Below are 22508 nucleotides of genomic sequence, written 5' to 3'. Positions count from 1 at the left end.
TTTTTTAAACACATATATACACAAAGGGAAACAAAACAAAAGACAAAAACACTAACAGTTCACTAAGTATGTGAGCCTTAGATCTCATATCACCTGCATTTATATCCCAGTTTCACCACTTTGTGTGATCTTAGACAAGGCACTTAATTCTTTGAGTTTGGTTCTCCTTGCTGTAAGACGGAGTAATAATTATATGATTAGCTATCACTAATGGCACTTAGAACAGTACCTGGCACACAGTAAGCACTTATTAACTGCTAGCTTCTTTTCTTCTCTTAAGCTAGGAATCATAGTTTATCTTCCCCAGGTCTTTCAGCCTGTGTTGAGCACTCAGACTTGTGGGCTTTAATGGATCACCCACAGGACTATAGGACCCTGAAGATGCTCACATGGTCTGTGTCTGCAGAGGCAGCACGTAAGTGCCATCTTGCAGGAGCCAGATTCTCTCCATCTTCTATGCAGGACACGTGGTAACCAAACACTTCTGGGAAGTAACCAGGGTCACTCCCAAGCCCACCTGAGTCCTCACTGACTAAACAGTGCTGAATGCACACATGGGCACTAATTGAATAAAGCTTTCTTGGAATCAATATGGCTTGACTCCAAACAAGCTGACTATTTAAATAAGCAAAAGAAAATGCTAACAACTGGCCTCTGCTGTTTGTCTCCTAATTATGAGCATATTTGGCTGACTCAGAACCAATTTTATGTGCAGAAACCAAACAATCAAAAAGGTCTCATTACTAAAACCTGGGCATCCTTTTAATGCAAATCAAACACTGTGATATACACGGAATGACTACAAGCAAACAAAGCTGAACTTGTCTGCACACATATTTCCGGTTGCAAGATCCCAACTGGGTTGAGTCTTGGGCTGCCTTTGCAAAGTGCCTTGTGTGAGGCGGGGGAAGCCAAGAGTACCATCTCCAGCCTACGGCTGTGGCACCCCTGTTGGTAATGGAGACAAAGCAAGAATACTGTTATTCACCCTTCTTATACCCTGGTCTCAAGTCTTTTCCACTCCGAAATTCTGCCCCCCTGCACATCTTCAGCCACTCACAGTCACACCACACCCTGAGGTCACATCATGATAATCATAAAGTTAAGAATACAAATATCCACCTACCTCTAGAAGGCCTACCATGGTCTACACTGTGCTAAGTGCTTCACATGCATTAGCACATTTAATTCCTGCTAGAAGCTTTTGACATAGGAGCTACCATTATCTCTATTTTACAGATTAAGCAATTGAGTTGTAAGTTCACACAATTAATATCTAAGAGACAAGATTTATGCACAGGTGTGTCTACCATCAAAGTATATATTTTTATCGGTTTCACACTGCTGCTTTGCTGCAATCTCTAATTTAATCTTTCAGTGTCTGACTACAGTTTCTCTCTTCACCTGACTCAGCAGAATTGCCCTAACTTAAGCCTCATGGAGAATTCCAGTCTCAGAATCCTGCTGTATCTTTCCAGCCCATCAACCTCAGTCCAGCTTCACTTCCTTCCCTATCAACCTCCTTGCTGTTGTCAGTCATTTCAGCTACATGACTACAAGTCATTCCAACTTCCTCCACTCCCCTGATCCCTTAATCTTCCTCAGCACTGACTCTGATGATGTCCAGACCTGGATTAGTACAACCACCTGTTTTTCCCTTGGCTGGCCTGGGGATGCGGAGTGCCACTGACTTGAATGGAGTACACGCGTATGAGCTCAGCTGTCTTGAGCTTCCTGCCTCACTCCACATCCTTTATCCTGCTCAAGCTGACTCCCTTTCCTGTTCCCCACAGCGATGACCCTCAGTCTTGTCTTCATCGCCAGGCACTCCACCAGGCTCCTGCCCTTATTTTCTCTGCTGAGGAGTAAGTGGTCTGTGTCACTGAGAAAATTGAGATCATTAAGCATGAACTCTGTCATCTTTGCTCTGAAATCCCCTTACTTGCCCTATTTCTGTCCCCTACCTGTCCCTCAGATTTCAAATATCCTGGTTTTCAGAAGGACCCCACTTTGTCAAAAATCTCCGTGGATCATGCCTTGCCATTAAGTGTCCGCTGTGTCTTTATGTTTATCATCAATCATTCCGTTCACTCCCAAGTCCCCTGCCATCTTCCTGTGGCCACTCTGGAAAGACTAAATCTATAATCTCCACTCCAGTTCTTCATCTTAATTGAAATGTGCACCTTCTAATAGTGTTTATCACACCCTCCTTCTGAAACTTCCTCCTTCTGTGACTTCTGTGATAACGCATTTGTAATCTTAGGGTGAGCCAGTTCCCCCGCTCCACTGAATAGATTTTATCTACACATATGACTACAAATACCATCTATAAGCTAATGATTCCAAAACCAATTTCCCAAGTCCAGACCTCAACTGAACACTGGAGATCTGCACTTATACAGCAAAAATTATATGTCAAAGAGTAAACTCAACTTCCTCCTCCTAAAATTGTTTTCGTGATCTCCATTTTTGTTAATGGCATTAACATTAATCATATTGCCTAAGGTCAACACTTAAGAATGACAATTTACTTTTTTTTATCAGTTACTCCTATACATATGCCCAATTCAATATTAAGTCTCATTGATTTACTCTCATTCATTCATCCTACAGTATTTATTTTAAATCCTTTGTGTGTGAAGTAAACAATTCCAGCTATAGCAATGCATGACTCCAGGGACATCCTATATTTTGTGTAACACAGTGACTCTGTGAGGTATTGGGCTACACAAGGGATATAAGGATAAGCAGTAAATGACAGTCTCTGCCTTCATGCATCTGAAAATCTAACGGAGGGGTCTGGGCATAAATACTTTAAGCATCAAATAAATAAAACACTGCAAAGATGATTCAGGAAACGATGACTGAGCCAGGAATTGAAGGAAGAGGAAAAGATAAAGAGTTGAATAGAAGAGGATAAATGGACTCAGGCAGAGACACACAGGCAAATCCCCTGGGGCAGAAGCACCATGGAGCAACCTTGTTACTGAAAGGCCAGTGTGGCTGAAGCAGAAACTGGGAGAAAATAGTACAAAATGAGACTGAAGGTTAGGGGAGAAGCTGACCAAACTGAGCTTTAGACTACGTAACTAAATCATGTTTCTGTTCTAAGAGTACTGGCAAGACAATGGAGGCATCTACAGATTTGGGGCATGAAGTGTGTATGTGTGTGTGTGAGAGAGATACAGAGAGACAGAGAGAGACAGAGACAGAGAGACAGAGAAAGACAGGGAATCTAATTTAAATTTTGAAAAAACTACTCCAGCTACTGTGTGGCAACCAGCTTGACAAGGAGCAAGAGTAGATGCTGGGAATGTTTAGGGAGCCATGGCACTAGCCATGACAGGAGAGATGTGATGGTGTCTCAGATCAGTGTGAGGGCAGTGGGACTGCAGACAAGATACATTTGTGAGTTATTTGGGAGGTAAAATCAACAGTATACAGTGATGTACAGAATATGGAAGATAAAGAAAAAGATTCCTATATAGTTTTCTGACTTTTATAACTGGATGGATCATGGTACCATTCACTGACTCAGAGAACAGGGGAAGAGGATTAAGAGTATGGGGGATTGCTAAGGAGATCTTGATTTCATTTCAGGACATATTGGCTTGCAGAGACTTTCAGCCTTCCAAGAGAGATCATACAAGTATGAAACTCAGAGGAGAGATAAGGCTGGATATAAATGTGTGAGCTATCTGTAAAGATAATAACTGGAGTCATGGTATAAATGAAAATGACCAGGGTAGTTTTCTGTCTTGGTAGACGATCTGGGGAGAAAACTTGAAAGATCTGAGAAGAGAGCATGTGACTCAGCTCTGAGAATAGCATTTACTGGTAGGGTAGAAGAGAATGAGCTCAGAAAACAGAGAAATGGCAAGAGAAGAGAAAAACCAGGAGAGTGTTGCCTCACAGACGCTAAGGGCAGAAAGTGACTTTCAGAGCCAAAAGGTGCTAGGAGTTCAAGAAACATGATATACAGTAGAGCCACTTGGAGGTGCAATTATGGGAACAAAACCCACATTGGAATGGTTGAATGGTAGATAGGAGATAGAAAAATAAGGACATTTTCTTTTGAGAAATTCAAAGAAAGAAGAGCGGAACCAGAGGGAATGTGAGACCAAGACACGACTTGTGCACAATTAAAAGCTAGCAGAAAAATCTAGTTACGGGAGGAATCTATGTAAAAGGGAAAGGAAAGACAATCTACATTTTAATGCTCCTAGGGAAGCAGGAGTGGATAGGATCTAGTGTTCAGTAGGAGGTTTGGCCTTAGCTCCCAGATGGGAAAACTTCTCTGTTATAGCAATAAAAAAAGCGGGGGAGATTGGGGGCAGTGAGTTCCCTGGGTTTTCTATTTTGTCTCATATATCCTAGCCATGGAGCTGAAGGAGCAGACAACCTGGGAACACTAATAGGCACAGACAGAAACAGCTTCCGTAAAACCCTGCTCTCTCTAAGCAAAGGACCAGGAAGTGGATAGTCTATCAAGACAGAAAACTATGGACAATAACTGCTTCACTATTATGAAACATAACAGAAAAAAATTGTGGCTCCACCTCTACCCATGCCAACAAAAGCAAAGTGGGGAGTCTAGACTTCTACCGTTGTCAGATTGTAACAAAGCACCTCTCCTCCCACCAGGGTGCTAACAGAAAAGGCCAAGTAGGGAACAAAAGAAAAATGTTACCCTTCTCCCTTATAACTGGGAGGTATTCAAGGAGACCTGTTAGAGAGTCAGGAGTTTCAGGACTGCCCAACAGTAATGAGGCAACCCCCACCATGGTGTCAGTGAAGCTGAAACTTCCACCACCAACCAAAAGTTAACAGAGTCCTCCAATGTCAGATGTCATTGGAGGCCAAGTGCTGAACGTGACTTTCTACTCCTATATGAAAGTAGCCAGGCAGTGCCTATACCTTCTCCTACCAGAGCAGTATCAGTGAGAGGAAGCCAGCTAAAGCAAAAGGTTTAAATAAAAACCAGAGCTTTATAGCATAATATACCAAATGTCTAGATTTCCATTGAAAAGCATGCATTATACCAAGAACTAGGAAACTGTATGGAATAAGATGATCAATAGATGCCAACACTGAGAAGACAGAGATGTTAGAAGTATCTGACAAAGGTTTTAAAGCCAGTATCATTAAAAAAGGCTTCAATGAGCGATTAGCACTGAACTTGAAATAAATTTTTAAAAATGAAGAAAAGAAAAAGAAAGTCTCAGCCAAGAAATAGAAAATCTCAACAAAGAAATAGAAGATATAACTAAAAACCAAATGGAAATTTTAGAGCTGAGAAATACAATAACAAAGGTAAAAAAACAAACAAGCAAAGAAGCCTCAATGGTGGGCTAAACAGCAGAAAGTAGGGATCAGAGGAAATCAATAGACATAAAGACAGAACAATAACAATTACTCAATCTGAACAAAGGAAAGAAAATAGCCTGCAATAAAAATGAACAGAGCCTCAAGGACCAGCAGGACGTCATAAAAATATATGACATTCATGTCACCAGAGTCCCAGAAGAGAGAAGAAAAGACAGGATTGAAATAGTACTTGAAGAAATAATGGCTAAAAACTTTCCAAATTTCACAAAAGACATAAACCTATAGGCTCAAGAAGCTGACTGAATTTGAAACAGGATAAATCAAAGGAATCCAGATAAAGACACACCATAGTCAAACATATGAAAACTAAAGACAAAGAAAATATATTGGAATTAGCAAGAGACCAAGATCACCTTACCTAGAAAGGAAAACCAATTGGGATAACAGTGAGTTTCTCATCAGAAACCATGGAGGCCAAAAGGCCATATATTCAGCAAAAATATCCTTCAGGAAAGGGGACAAAATTGGGACAGTTTCAGATAAAATAAACCTAAGAGAATTTTTCATCAACAGATTTATCCTAAAAGAATGACAAGGAAGTTCTCTAAACAGAAAGAAGATAATAAAAGAAGGAATCCCGGTACATTCAGACTGAAAGTAACGGGATGGAAAAAGATATTCCATGCAAACGGAAATCAAAAGAAAGTTGGAGTAGCAATACTCATATCAGATAAAATAGATTTTAAAATAAAGAATGTTACAAGAGACAAGGAACGACACGTAATGATCAAGGGATCAATCCTAGAAGAAGATATAACAATTATAAATATACTTGCACCCAACATAAGAGCACCTCAATACATAAGGCAACTGCTAACAGCTATAAAAGAGGAAATCGACAGTAACACAATAATAGTGGGGGACTTTAACACCTCACTTACACCAATGGACAGATCATCCAAACAGAAAATTACTAAGGAAACACAAGCTTTAAATGACACAACAGACCACATAGACACAACTGATATTTATAGGACATTCCATCCAAAAACAGCAGATTACACTTTCTTCTCAAGTGTGCACAGAACGTTCTCCAGGATAGATCACATCTTCGGGCACAAATCAAGCCTCAGTAAATTTAAGAAAATTGAAATCATATCAAGCATCTTTTCTGACCACAATGCTATGAGATTAGAAATCAATTACAGGGGGAAAAAAGTAAAAAAAAACACACAAGGAGGCTAAACAATAGGTTACTAAATAACCCAGAGATCGCTGAAGAAATCAAAGAGGAAATAAAAAAATACCTACAGACAAATGACAATGAAAACACGACAATCCAAAACCTATGGGATGCAGCAAAAGCAGTTCTAAGAGGGAAGATTATGGCTATACAAGCCTACCTCAAGAAACAAGAAAAATCTCAAATAAACCATCTAACCTTACACCTATGGGAACTAGAGAAAAAAGAACAAACAAAACCCAAAGTCAGCAGAAGGAAAGAAATCATAAAGATCAGAGTGGAAATAAATGAAATACAAACAAAGAAAACCATAGCAAAGAGCAATAAAACTAAAAGCTGGTTTTTTGAGAAGATAAACAAAATTGATAAACCATTAGCCAGACTGATCAAGAAAAAGAGGGAGAGGACTCAAATCAATAAAATTAGAAATGAAAATGGAGAACTTACAACAGACACCACAGAAATACAAAGCATCCTAAGAGACTGCTACAAGCAACTCTATGCCAATAAAATGGACAACCTGGAAGAAATGGACAAATTCTTAGAAAGGTATAAACTTCCAAGACTGAACCAGGAATAAATAGAAAATATGAGGAGACTAACCACAAATAATGAAATTGAAACTGTGATTAAAAAGTTTCCAACAAACAAAAGTCCAGGACCAGATGGCATCACAGGTGAATTCTACCAAACATTTAGAGAATAGCTAACACCGAACCTTCTCAAACTCTTCCAAAAAATTGCAGAGGAAGGAACAATCCCAAACACATTCTATGAGGCCCCCATCACCTTGATACCAAAACCAGACACAGATACTACAGAAAAAGAAAATTACAGACCAGTATCACTGGTGAATATAGATGCAAAAATCCTCAAAAAAAATACTAGCAAACAATCCAACAACACATTAAAAGCATCATACACCATGATCAAGTGGGATTTATCGCAGGGATGCAAGGATTCTTCAATATACACAAATCAATCAGTGTGATACACCATATGAACAAATTGAAGAATAAAAACCATATGATCATCTCAATAGATGCAGAAAAAGCTTTTGACAAAATTCAACACCAATTTATGATAAAAACTCTCCAGAAAGTGGGCATAGAGGGAATCTACCTCAACATAATAAACGCCATATACGACAAACCCACAGCAAACATCATTCTTAATGGTGAAAAACTAAAAGCAATTTCTTCTAACATCAGGAAGGAGACAAGGATGTCCACTCTCAACACTATTATTCAACATAGTTTTGGAAGTCCTAGCCACGGCAATCAGAGAAGAAAAAGAAACAAAAGGAATACAAATTGTAAAAGAAGAAGTAAAAGTGTCACTGTTTGCAAATGACATGATACTATACGTAGGGAATCCTAAAGATGCCACCAGAAAACTACTAGAGCTAATCAATGAACTTGGTAAAGTTGCAGGATATAAAATGAATGCACAGAAATCTCTTGCATTCCTATACACTAATGATGAAAAATCTGAAAGAGAAATTAAGGAAACACTCCCATTTACCACTGCAATAAAAAGAATAAAATACCTAGGAATAAACCTACCTAGGGAGACAAAAGACCTGTATGCAGAAAACTATCAGACACTGATGAAAGAAATTAAAGATGATACCAACAGATGGAGAGATACCTCATGTTCTTTTACTGGAAGAATCAATATTGTGAAAATGACTATACTACCCAAAGCAATCTACAGATTCGATGTAATCCCTATCAAATTACCAATGGCATTTTTTTACTGAACTAGAACAAAAAATCTTAAAATTTGTATGGAGACACAAAAGACCCCAAATAGCCAAAGCAGCCTTGAGGGAAAAAAACGGAGCTGGAGGAATCAGACTCCCTGACTTCAGACCACACTACAAAGCTACAGTAATCAAGACAATATGGTACTGGCACAAAAACAGAAATATAGATCAATGGAACAGGATAGAAATCCCAGAGATAAACCCGCGCACCTACGGTCAACTCATGTATGACAAAGCAGGCAAGGATATACAATGGAGAAAAGACAGCCTCCTCAATAAGTGGTGCTGGGAAAACTGGACAACTACATGTAAAAGAATAAAATTAGAACACTCCCTAACACCATACACAAAAATAAACTCAAAATGGATTAGAGACCTAAATGTAAGACCGGACACTATAAAACTCTTAGAGGAAAACAGGAAGAACACTCTTTGACATATATCACAGCAAGATCTTTTTTGATCCACCTCCTAGGGGAATGGAAATAAAAACAAAAATAAACAAATGGGACCTACTGAAACTTAAAAGCTTTTGCAAAGCAAAGGAAACTACAAACAAGATGAAAAGACAGCCCTCAGAATGGAAAAAATATTTGCAAATGAATCAACGGACAAATGATTAATCTCCAAAATATATAAACAGCGCATGCAGCTCAATATTAAAAAAACAAACAACCCAATCCAAAAATGTTCAGAAGACCTAAACTGTCATTTCTCCAAAGAAGACATACAGATGGCCAAGAGGCACATGAAAAGCTGCTCAACATCACCAATTATTAGAGAAATGCAAATCAAAACTACAATGAGGTATCACCTCACACCAGTTAGAATGGGTATCATCAGAAAATCTACAAACAACAAATGCTGGAGAGGGTGTGGAGAAAAGGAAATCTTCTTGCAGTGTTGGTGGGAATGTAAATTGATACAGCCACTATGGAGAACAGTATGGACGTTCATTAAAAAACTAAAAATAGAATTACCATATGACACAGCAATCCCACTACTGGGCGTATACCCAGAGAAACCCATAATTCAAAAAGACACATGCACCCCAATGTTCATTGCAGCACTATTTACAATAGCCAGGTCATGGAAGCAACCTAAATGCCCATCGACAGACTAATGGATAAAGAAGATGTGGTACATATATACAATAGAATATTAGTCATAAAAAGGAATGAAATTGGGTCATTTGTAGAGACGTGGATGGATCTAGAGACTGTCATACAGAGTAAAGTAAGTCAGAAAGAGAAAAACAAATATTGCATATTTAAGCATTAATATGGAACCTAGAAAAATGGTACAGGTGAACCGTTTTGCAGGGCAGAAATTGAGACACAGATGTTGAGAACAAATGTATGGACACCAAGGGGGGAAAGCAGTGGCGGATGGCGGTGGTGGTGTGATGAACTGGGAGATTGGGATTGATATGTCTACACTGATGTGTATAAAATGGATGACTAATAAGAACCTGCTGAATAAAAAAATAAATAAAATTAAATTTAAAATATTAACAAAAAATGCTGTATAAAAATGGAATTATAACTTGAAAAAAAGCTCCCATAAGCCATAGGAAAGGAGGAAAAAGTAAAAGGAAACAAAGAAATGGAAAAGAGAGAGAGAAGAAAGAGAAAAAGAAATGATGGACTTAAGCCCTAGCAAACGTATAATTATAATAAAGGACAAATACTTGCAGAGTAGATTTTAAAATATAACCCAATTATATGCTGTTTATTTTTTTTAAGCTACAAAAATAATGATGTAGGCAAGTTGAGGGTAAAAGACTGGAAAAGTTATATCATGTATACATTAATCAAAGGAAAGCAGTTGTGCATATATTACTATCAGATAAAGTAGATCCAGAGCAAAGTATCAGATAAAGTAGATCCAGAGCAAAGAAATTTATTACCAGAGACAGACAGGGACATAATATGATTTAGAAAGGGTCAATCCACCAGGATGTCATAGAAATCCTAAAGATATATGCGTATTAACAAAAAAATAGAGCTGCAACATATGTGAAGAAAAACTGATAGAACTGAAAGGAAAAATAGACGAATCCACAATTATAGTTGTAGACTCTAATATGCCCCTCTCCACAATCAATACAGCAACTAAACAAAAAAATCAGCAAGGAAATGGAAGAGCCTAAAAACATGGTCAATCAACAAGATTTAATCAACATGTATAGAACACCTCCACCAACAACAACAGAATGCACATTATTTTCAAGTTACTGTAAAACACATATCAAGATAGACCATAAAAATATCTTTGGCTATAAAATAACCTTTGACACATTTTTAAAAATTGAAACCATACAGAGTGTGTTCTTTGACTACAAGAGTCAAACTAGAAATCGATAACGTAAAGATAACAAGAAAATTTCCAAACACTTTGAAACTAAATAATATACTTCTAAATAAACCAAAGATTCAAGAGAAAATCCCTAGCAAAATTTTTTAAAAATTCATTGAATTGGAAAATCAAAATTTGTGAGACACAGAGAAAGCAGTGCTAAGAGAAAAAAATTAACACTAAATACATACACTAGAAAGAGGAAAAGTCTCAAAACAATGTAAGTCTCCACCTCAAGAACCCAGAAGGGGAAAAATACCCCACAACATGGCTTCCCTGGTGGCGCAGTGGTTGAGAATCTGCCTGCCAATGCAGGGGACACGGGTTCGTGCCCTGGGCTGGGAAAATCCCACATGCCGCGGAGCAACTAGGCCCGTGAGCCACAACTACTGAGCCTGCGCGTCTGGAGCCTGTGCCCCGCAACAAGAGAGGCCGCGATAGTGAAAGGCCCGTACACTGCGATGAAGAGTGGCCCCCGCACCGCGATGAAGAGTGGCCTCTGCTTGCTGCAACTAGAGAAAGCCCTCGCACGAAATGAAGACCCAACAAAGCCAAAAATAAATAAATAAATAAATAATCCTTTAAAAAAAAACCCACAACAATCAACAGGAAGGAAACAACAAAGAAAATAACATAAATAAATAACATTGCATACAGAAAAACAGATAATCAATGAAACCAAGATCTGGTTCTTTGAGAGGATCAATAAAACTGACAAATCTCTAGCAACACTGACAAAAATGAAAAGACACAAATTACCAATATCAGGAATAAAACCGAAGATATCACTACAGACCCTGTCAACTTCAAAAGGATAAAAAGGGAATAATATAAATAACTCTACAAAACATCATTTGACAACTTCGGTGTAATGGATCAATTCCTCAAAAAGCAAAAATTATTACAGTTCATCCAATATGAAACATAATTTTAATGGATAATTAATGAAATTGATTTTTTTTCTCTTTTTTTGGCTGCCTTGTGTCTTTGTTGCTGTTGCAGCAACGAAGCCTTCGTTGCAGGCTTTCTCTAGTTGCGGCAAGCGGGGGCTACTTTTCGTTGCAGTGCGCGGGCTTCTCATTGCGGTGACTTGTTGCAGAGCATGGGCTCTAGGTGCGCGGGCTTCAGCAGTTGTGGCACGTGGCCTCAGTACTGTGGCTTGCAGGCTCTAGAGCACAGGCTCAGTAGTTGTGGCACACGGGCTTAGTTGCACCATGGCATGTGGGAACTTCCCAGACCAGGGCTCAAACTTGTGCCCCCTGCACTGGCAGGCAGATTCTTAACCACTGCATCACCAGGGAAGTCCTGAAATTGATTTTTTAATTTAACTATCACCCCCCAAAAATGCAGACCCAGAATATTTCACCAATGAATTCTATCAAATATTTAAGATGAATTAATACCCATTGTACACAATCACTCCCAGAAAACAGTACTAATTAATTTTATGAAGCTACTGTTACCTGATACCAAGACAAAACAGAGACAGAACCAAAACCAAAACCCAAAAACAAAAGCCTACAGGTATATTTATCCCTTAAAGATAGATACAAAATCCTTAAAAATATATTAGTATATAAAATTCAGCAATGTATTGAAAGAATTATACTATTACGAGTGAGGTTTTTCCTGGGATTTAAGGATAGATCAGTATTTGAAAATTAATCAATGCAATCTACCATATTAAATAGTTAAAGGGGGAAAAAAATCATGCACTCATATGAGTCAAGGCAGAAAAAGCATTTGGTTAAATTCAACACCCACGACAAAAAAACTCAGGAAGGAGATTGGCCAAGATGGTAGAAAGACCCTAGCTCACCTCCTTCCAGGAACACACCAAATTTGAGACAGGAAGACAAGAGCACAACCATTTTGGAAAAGGGGAATGGCCTTGGGCAAAACAGGCCTTGCAAGCTAAAGAGCAAAGGCCTTGAGGGCCTGAGTCCCAGAGGCAAAAACCATGCTTGCAGGAATAAAAGATTAACTTTATCTCTGCTGCACTAACAAGTATACTTAGTTGCCAAGAGACAGGTTCAACTATAAATTTTAACCTTATCTGTTCCTGTGCTTTCTTGCAGAAAATTTTCATGCATTTCTTTCTGCTCATAGAAATGCTCCCGATTCCTGACAGGCACCACGGAGCCACCTGCTGCTGATCACAGGTGTGAGGATTTAGGGAAATTATCAGTGATCATGACACAAACCCTCCCCCTCTAGTTATAAAAGCAATTCGCCCCTTCTACTTGGGGAGCTGGTACTTTTTTTTCTGCCTTCTCTTTTGTGCATCTGCTATCTCTTTTAGTAAAAAGCTTTGCTTGCCTAAGAGTCTTGTGGAAGTGATATTTATTTCTACGATGTTGCTCTCCAAGAATCTGGAAAGGGCCCCGTAACATAACCACAACTATCTGCAAGACAGACATCAATGAAAAAGACCAGAATCTACCACAAAAGATCTTTTATAACTAAAGACACAAAGGACCCACAATGAGACCAGCAGGAAGGGTGGACTCCAGATATAATCAAGTCCCATATCCCCAGGCGGGCAACCCACACACTGGAGAATAATTATAGTGCAGAGGTTCTCCCACAGGAATGAGAATTCTGAGCCCCACGTTGGGCTCCCGAGCCTGGGAGTCCTGCACCGTGAAGACAAGCCCCCAGAGCATTTGGCTTTGAAGGCCAGCGGGGCTTAACGTTGGGAGCCCCACAGGGGCCAGCGTTGGGGGGGGATAAGGGGGTGTAAATAGAGACTTCACTCTTAAAGGGCGCACACAAAACCTCACGTGCACCAGGACCCAGGACAAAAGCAGTAAGTTGATAGGCGCCTGGGCTGGACCTACCTGCTGGTCCAGAAGAGTCTCCCAGTTGAAAGAGGGGGTGGCTCACGCTGGAGAGAAAGACGCTGGCGGCAGCCATACTTCAGAACTTTCTTCCGCGTGAAAGCCGGTACTGGCTGCGCTTTCGTAGGCTCCTCCCTTCAGCTCATTAGCGCTAAAACCTGGCGCCACCGAACAGCCTGTGCCGGGACACCTCAGGCCAAACAACTAACGGGGCAGGGACACAACCCTAGCCATCAGCTGACGGGCTGCCTAAAGACTTTCCGGCCTGGTCACCTTGGGACACGCCCCTAGATACAGCCCAGCCAGTATACTAGAGGGCCAAGGGTCAGCTCCGCCCACCAGTGGGCGGGCAACAGCCCCAAAGTTTTCTGGATCCTGACTCCACCCACCTGTGAGCCAGCACTAGCCCCGGGGCTCTCAGGTGTTCGCAGTCAGACCCCTCACGACCAGGCTCCACTAACCAGCAGCCGGCAGCATCCCCACAAGGTAGGACCTAGCAACCAACCGGACTAGGGGCCACCCAAGCCTACCAGACCACCCGCATAGTCAGCCTGTCACAACAGAAGGCCGCCCTCAGCCCTCTTAGGGGGAATCCCTAGAGCATATAGCTCGGGTGACGAGAGTGAATGGGCTGCTAGGACGCATAGGACATCTCCTACAGAAGGCCACTTCTTCAAAGTCAAGAAACATAACTAACCCATCACATACATAAAAATACAAAAACACTCAGGAAAACAGGGATAGAAACTTTTCCCACTTGATAAAGAACATCTACCAAAAAAAATCTACACCTAACATTATACTTAATGGTCAAAAAACCAGGAACAAAGAAAGAATGCCCATACAGATGGTAGTTTCTTATAAAACCAAAATGTAGCTATCACAGCGACTGCAAGCCAGCAATTGCACTCCTGGATTTTTATCCCATAAAAATGAATACTTAGGTTCACATTAAAATCTGTACATGTGTGTCTGTATAGCAGGTTTATTTGTAACAGGCAAAAACTGTGAGCATTCAGATGTCCTTTAATGGGTGAATAGTTAAAATAACAGTGGTATATCCATTGCTGAGTCATGAACTCAGCAATAAAATGTATCAAATATTAATACACAAAACAACTTGGAAGAATCTCTAGAGAATTATGCTGAGTGATGAAAGCCAATCCCCAAAAGTTACATACGGCATTATTCCACATATGTAACATTCTTGAAATGACAAAATTGTGGAAATGGAGAAAAGATTAGTGGTTGCCAGGAGCTAAGAAGAGGTATAGGAAAGTGGATGTGGCTAGCCATCAGCTGACAGGCTGCCTAAAGACTTTCTGGCCTGGCCACCTTGGGACACGCCCCTAGATACAGCCCAGCCTACCAGCTACCAATAGCTGTGGCTATTGTTCTCTTCAAGAAGAATAGGAAGAGTCCTGCGATGGTGAAAATGTGTTCTATTTTGGCTGATGTCCGTATCCTAGGTGTGATGCTGTACTATAGTTTTGCAACATGTCACCATTAGAGGAAACTGACTAAAGGGTCATTGGATCTCTTTGTATTATTTCTAACAACTACATAGTCTATAATTGTATCAAAAAAATTTTAAGTTTAATTTTAAAAATGTTGAGAGGGGAGAGGAGGCATGTTCATGCATTTCTTTTTTTTTTAACATCTTTATTGGAGTATAATTGCTTTACAATGGTGTGTTAGTTTCTGCTTTATAACAAAGTGAATCAGTTATACATATACATATGTTCCCATATCTCTTCCCTCTTGCATCTCCCTCCCTCCCACCCTCCCTATCCCACCCCTCTAGGTGGTCACAAACCATGCATTTCTAAAATGTGAACAGTTTCTGGAGAAAATGAAGATTGAATTGGTCAGATGGTCCTAGTAGAATTTTCAGGTCTCCTTGAGACTGGTGATCATGAATTTATAAGGACAGCGATCTGCTCTGCTGTGCAGCTTACGTCACCTGTGCTCCACTGTCTGGGTGTAGGAATAGAGAAAATAGGTGGTTGGGTTTATTCAGGGTACAGGTGTCACTGAACAGGTGCAACAGTAATAGGAAATGAAGGGTAATGTTTCTCAAATCCATCTCTGTCCTTTCCATCCTCCCCCGCTGCTGCCTCAGCTCAGAATCCTGTTCTCACTCTCTGAGCTATGGCCAGCACCTCCTCAGGATCCTGCTACCTTTTGTTCCCATCCTACCACTTCATCCACTGCTAGAGAGAGCCTTAGGAAAAAGTCAGCACCCCCAGGTGACTTGACTTGACTTGACTTTTAACTGCTTAAGTTCCCTGGAGGCTCCTCATTACCTGGGAGGCACTTTATCAGAAGTTCAAACTGCTTTGGCCCTTCAGAGCTTATCCCTGACTTCCTCTTCCAGGCCCCCCACCAGTTCCCAATTCCCAGCCACAAAGAACTCAGCATCCCCACATCCATGATAGCTAGAGTGACCACATAATTTACCCCTCTAACTGAAGTGTATTAGTAACTCTGTTAGAACAATAAGCATAAACCGAGACAGTGTCTGGCAGATGAGGATGTCAGGTCATCCTCATTTTAGTCTTACCACAGTATACTTTGATATCTCCGTAGGAATTTCTATGCATCTCTCCATCCCCAGAAGAACATGGTGCCCTGCACGTTCTTCTGTTTGGTAAATATTTACCACCTCTCCTGGCCCTTGTCAAAAATATATGTAGAATTAAAATAATACAAGGTGGGAAATAAAATAATAAATTGAATTAAAGTGTTTTAAGGTGCTGACTTTGTCTTGGACATGGTAAAAATACATATTTATATCTTTAGGGTAATTCCTTCAAGAATATAGAGGATATAAAAATGTATATCCAACATGCTAGCAGAGACAAAGATATTGAATGACAAAGCATTATTTTGACTACAAAGTAGGCCAAAAAAGAAGATAATTAACATAGAACAAGAGGGACAAATAGAAAAATAAATAAATAAGATTGTACATCTAACCCAAATGAATCAGCACGTACATTGAATGCAAATGGACTAATTACTGCAATTAAAGATTTTAAGAAATATACCAAATTAAACACAGACCTCCCCCCCCACACACACACATTTACACAGAACTTTAATCTGCTTACAGATGTCACACCTTAAATATAAGCACACAGAAAAGTTGAAAGTAAGGAATGGAGAGGTGTCAATTTTCCCCAGATTTATTTCTGGATTCAATGCAGTTGAATCAATGCAGCGTGTACCTGGCCTAGACTCTGTGGGTAGGAATAACCCTGTTAGCCCAGGCTAGCCACGTCCACAGCAGGGGTGCAAAAGCAGATACTCACCAACACACCTGAGGCCACTGGAGAGGAAGCAGCAGATGCAGAAGCTGAGGGACCTTGTGGGGCTGGCTCCCCCATACCTTGGGACAGAGAAGGCCAGCACAGGTCCAGTGGCTGAGAGACAGCGGGTGTGCTCCCTACCGAGGGAGAGCCAGCTGTGCTGGCAGGAACGTGTGCTCAAGACTGAGACAGATGAGGAAATAGGCATCCCAGCACTATCACTTACCAGCTTGGGGACCATGCCTTTTTGAGTCTCACCTTCCCTTTCCACAAATTTTGGATAATAATTTTTACTTCGCAGCACTGATCTGAGAATGAAAAGGCATTTGTATGCAAAGGGTAGAGTGCAGTCCCTGGAACACTATAGAGGCAGACCTCGTTTTATTGTATTTCACTTAACTTTATTGTACTGTGCAGATATTGCATTGGCTATAAATTAAAAGTTTGTGGCATCCCTGTGTCAAACACGTCTGTTGGCACCATTTTCCCAACAGCACTTGCTTACTTCACGTCTCTGTGTCACATTTTGGTAATTCTCACAATATTTCAAATTTTGTCATCATTATTGTATTTGTTAGAGTGACCTGTGATCAGTGATCTTTGATGTCACTATTGCACTTTGATGTTATGACTCCCTGAAGGCTCAGATGATGGTTAGCATTTTTTAGCAATAAAGTATTTTTAATTAAGGTATGTACATTGTTTTCTTAGACATAATGCTATTGCACATTTAGTAGACTACAATATAGTGTAAACATAACTTTTATATGCAATGGGAAATTCGTGTGACTTGTTTTATTGTGATATTCACTTTATGGCAGTGGTCTGGAACCAAACCTGCAGTATCTCTGAGGTCTGCCTATACCTCATGTCTATTCTTATATGGAAACAATTAGATGCCTTGGAGAATGCTTGAGATTTCTTTGCATAGTTCAAGGATTTGGGTTGAAAATCCGAAGGATTTCAGAATAATGGTTTGGTTACAGTTCACTGCACACTGGGCCACCTGGCCAGAGAGAAGCCACTTTGCAGGAAATGCGTCTCCCTCCACAGCGGCTGATTTCCGAACACCACTTGGCTGATGGTTGCATTGAGACTGCGCACTGGGCAGAAAAGCTCTGAAATAGCCTCTTTCTTCCCTGGACTCTGTTTCCTAGATCTGAGGAGCAGGACCTGCTTTCATCACCTAAGTGCATTGCTGTGTGCTTTTAAACTCTATATGCCTGCGCCTGCAATGGTGAGTGTGCGTGCATGGACCTCAGTGTGCCTGTGTACCCTTATTGTGTTTGTTGGTAAGTCTCAGTGTGTTGGTGGCTATTTTGTTTCCCTCTGAGCTTGGATACCTGGTTGTCCCTAACAACTGTATGCTTGAATCTGCCAGCAACTGAGCCCTCCCAGAGACACATTTGACTGATCACCCTGGTGCTCCCTCTTCCAGATCCTGGCCATTGACCATTGCAAATTTCTGTAGCAGGAATTTTATTTTTCTTGCTATGGAGAGACCCTCTCCTTTCTCTGGAGCTCAGCACCCAATATCAAGCATTTGCTAGAGGGAGGGTCTGATATCACTGACAATTGTCCCTTCCTCCCTTGTAGGAGGTGACTATTAGCTCACCTGATTTATCTGGAATGTGTGCACTTCTCTCATAAATAATCCCTCTGACTATATACCAATGGGAGGGAAAAAAAAGACAATAATTAAAGTTATTGGCACAGGAAATTGTCACCTATCTGAAGTTTCCTGGTATGAAGGGTAAGAGTAATAAGGATCAAGCATAATTTCATTTATTAAAAGCAACTAATGGTATGAAATAAAATAATATTTTAGATGTAAAACATGTCACATTAGGAACAGAGATTCTCTTTTATTGTGTTCATAACCAGGGAAGGTCAGTTAAAATATTTTGAAATTTTATCTAATCTTGTGTTGCCAAAGCTAGGAGAGCAAAACAAAGCTTTTGTTAAGACATAGATGCTAATTCATGAGCACTCACCTGTGGGAGTGAAAGGTGAGTTTCTCTAGAAAGTTTCCTGCAATGAAGGCGGAGGCCTGTGAGTAAGTAACCCCTTAGTCTTGGAAGCATATTGTCACATAGAGACCCAGGTTTTCCATGGGACCTTGCCCACCCCTATGATGACAAAATGAGAAGGCACAGACCAGAGGAACGGAATATTCCTTCCATGTGATCGTGGCCTTTAGGGTCAGTGGTCTTTTCTTCCTTTATGTGTCCTTTGTCTTCTTTCAGCGCTTGAAAAGACAAGATTAAGTATGGAATTCATTTCGCCTTGGCAAGATTTAGAAGGATCTGGAATTTAGGAACTGGGCAGCTTTTTCTTAAGAAAATAGAACACTTTGGGATTCCTGTCCAGATCCATCTGTCTGTCCAGATGACCTGGGAATGCCTGAGGGTTCTCTGCCTCCCTGCCCCCAGCCTTTGGAGCCTGCACCCAACACTGGAGAAGCCTCTCATTGGTGCGGGGACAAAAGGGCAAGGGCCAGACAGGCTCCTTTCAGTGCCTAAAAGTTGAAAACTTGATCATGAAGACCAAACTCCTTAGGTCAGTCCTCTTTGGCCCAAGGCTGGCAGTGGAGCTGTTTCTCCTGCAAAGGCATAAAAGTCAGAGGGGAACCTTGTGATGCAAAAGATAGGTCTGGAGAGCATATGAATCTGGAGGTCCAGGGCCCAGGCTGGTGATCCTGGAGCCGTAGAGATGACTGGGCATATGGATGTTCACTGGAAAATGGTACCCACAGACCTTCTGAGGGCCAAATATTGAGAAGGCAAGCTGTGGGTCCTCAAAGAATGACAGACCCTTAGCCCGAAGGCCAAAGCACAAGGAAGCAACTTCTCCAAGGTCAGAGTGGATGTAGAGATGAGAGAAGAAACAAAGCCACCCAACTCTTAAAAGGATGTTCATTCCACAAGGCCATGGGAACACTTCCCTATGGAGTGTGGCCCAATTTTCTCCAAGGAGTTTTCCAAGAAGTCACATATCACAGGAAGCTGTTAGGTTAACCAAAGATTAGGATGACTTCTCAGCCTGCTCTCACATTGCTCCCCAGTCGGTCTGAGGGTGCTCTGTATACACACTGGGTGAGGAGGGCATGCCTCCACCCCTAGGCGTGTCTGAGACCCACTTGGCCTACGAATTTCACTCACAACAGTCCACGCCAATGGGACAGAATCCAGCTGCTGCCCAGGAACAAGCAGGTAGCATTTCTTCCCCCACAGAAGAAGAGGATAGGGAGCAAAGTCAAGTTTTATTATTAAACAACTTTAATCCAAATGCTGATTATTATTTGCAGTGTCTGAAGGCACAAAATATACCTAAAATGTATGGAATAGTCTAAACAGAGTTATAAATCCAAAGAGCAAAGCGTGAAAAAAAGATACATTCTGAGCTGACACAGAAATCTGAGTTGGGAAGAATTTTTTTCTAGAGAATTTGCTTGAATATCAATCATTTCCCCTCATGCCAAGAATAGGAAATTTTAAAAAATAACATAAACATGGTGAAGAATAACACCATGAGGTGTTAATATTTTTTTATCAGCAAAATACCTTTCCCTCAAAGATCCACTTGCTCTCATCCTCTCTCTCTCTCTCCCTCTCTCTCTCTCTCTCTCTCTCTCACACACACACACACACACACACACACACACACACACACACACACAATCTCTCACCTCTCCCTGACACCCATTCAAAGCAAACTGTCCAAGAAGATACCCATGGTATATCCCAGAAGACAGATCATTTCAGGGAGAAAAACAAACAAAAAAAACCCCGAAAAAAAACAGACTTGTGTGTGAGATAAGGCAGTGAGACCAGAATTTGATTAAAAAAATAGAGAAATACATAGGAAAACTTGACCATCCAGGGCAGGACCCCTCAAAGTGCTGATGGAAAGAAAATGAAGCCCGTCCTCCCTCAGGGTAACCATTGCCCACCTAAGCTTCCCCATCTACATGCACCCAGGTACTGGGCTCTACACGCTGTGACTGGAGAAATGTCAATGGATCTCCTTGGTAGCATGAATATCAGGCCATTCTCAGAATCCACAGATAAATAACATAATTGTAAACACTCTCCTCCCCAGAGTGTTTTTAGCTGACTGTGTGATGCAGCCACTCCTTACTGCTCAATCATGTCACATAGGACTTTGGGAAAGAAATCAATCCCAAGCTAGTTATCACCCTCATAACTACATCTCTGGAGTAATTCCACAGTGCTATAGGAGAGGCAATCAATAGGACTTTGTATTTCTCCACGACCACAGATCCGAGCTCTTAGCCCCCTGATTGCTGCTGGGAGAGGGAGCCCCACCCTTTCTGGTGCCAGATGTAGGCTGCGTTCACCACATTCTGGCAGGTTAGGAAAGCAGAATCACCTTCGTCTTCAGAAGAAGGGCTTGAAGGTACAGCTCACAGTACTCGAATTACTCTGCCCCTAGTGTTTTGCTTTGATTTTGTTTTTTCCCTCTCTCGTCCTATAGTTTAATTGCCCCAAAAAGGGCAGTGGAGGGAGGCAGGGCTGTCAGGTTGTCTTCGGCTTAAGAAACAGAGTTTCCTAGCAGGTTCACCAGCTCAAGGATAGGCCTGTGGATCTCAGAGACTATATGATGCCATCAGCCAGGAGGGCCCCTGCTATGGGCTACATCCCAGCTTGAGGGTTTCTGGTCTGGAGAAGGTGGCAAAGCAGGGTATGAGGGCTCATGCTGGGCTCCGGCCCTGTTTGGCAGACTGCCTGCAGTGTTTAAGACCCAGAGACATTCTTTTACTTTTGGGGCTACTTCCCTGGGGGCTGGGAATTACTTGTCTCCACATCACACAAAGTTATGCTGTTCTTTCTCTCAGAGCTAAGGCTTCCTCTTACCTGAACCAACATGATCCCTTTGATCTACTCTGGGCACTCCCATCACCTACAGCACTAGTCTGCTCACCTGGGGTACCTCCCTCCACTCCTCCAGCAGGATCCTTTTACCTGAAACCACGGGTCTCACATCCAAGGGAATATCCTCCCCCTACCTGGCTTCTCATCCTCCCACCTCACCTGATCCACACATCACACCCCACATCTCCCTATCCCCACAGACAAGGCCAAGCCCACCTCTGCCCAGTCTCCAGAGGAAATGATGGGACCTACCCTCCTTCTCCCAGATTCCATCACTTGTTGATTCTTCCAATTAGGAAAAGAAAGTAAAAAACAAGGCCAACAGGATAAGCCTAGAGCATGTCGGCCTCAGAGCCCTCAGAGTCGGCTGCATTGGCCTGGTGCTTCTGTTGGGTCCACAGCACACTGTGACATGCAGTAGAGTGACCAAACAGGACTGTCCTGTGTCCCAGGAGCCTCCTCAGTCCCAGGCTGACTGGCACAGTTGATCACCCTACAGCACAGGGACCCAGGGGTCGGACCAGCGCCGACTTGAGGCTCACCCTTTATCGACCCGAGAGGACTAAGGGGAACCAAGGGCCAGGAGCGGAGGAACATGGCAGGAAACCATGTGACAGGGCAGCAAGCAGCAATTGGGGCTCCTCTAAAGGGACCGGCTGCTTACCTTCCTCTCTCCGCCAGCAGGGGACATCCTTATCTGATCGCCCCTCCTGCCCTCGCCCTCAGAAAGGCCCAGGAACAGGGGGCTTCTTTGGCACTTCAGAA

General features: G+C 41.6%; 1 long non-coding RNA gene across 2 annotated transcripts in view; it reads right to left on the bottom strand.

The window, feature by feature from the left end:
- LOC141276749 (uncharacterized) overlaps nucleotides 1-13749 on the bottom strand; it is a 174088-nt gene extending 160339 nt beyond the window's left edge. For both annotated transcript variants that reach the window (XR_012326738.1, XR_012326739.1), the window contains exon 1: nucleotides 13538-13749. This is a non-coding gene — a long non-coding RNA (uncharacterized lncRNA). The remainder of the gene's footprint in view (nucleotides 1-13537) is intronic.
- Between the last annotated feature and the right edge of the window lie 8759 nt (nucleotides 13750-22508).

This window comes from Tursiops truncatus, chromosome 16 (genome assembly GCF_011762595.2).
Source record: "Tursiops truncatus isolate mTurTru1 chromosome 16, mTurTru1.mat.Y, whole genome shotgun sequence".
Taxonomy (NCBI): Eukaryota; Metazoa; Chordata; class Mammalia; order Artiodactyla; family Delphinidae; genus Tursiops; species Tursiops truncatus.
This window is presented reverse-complemented; position numbering and strand designations above follow the sequence as displayed.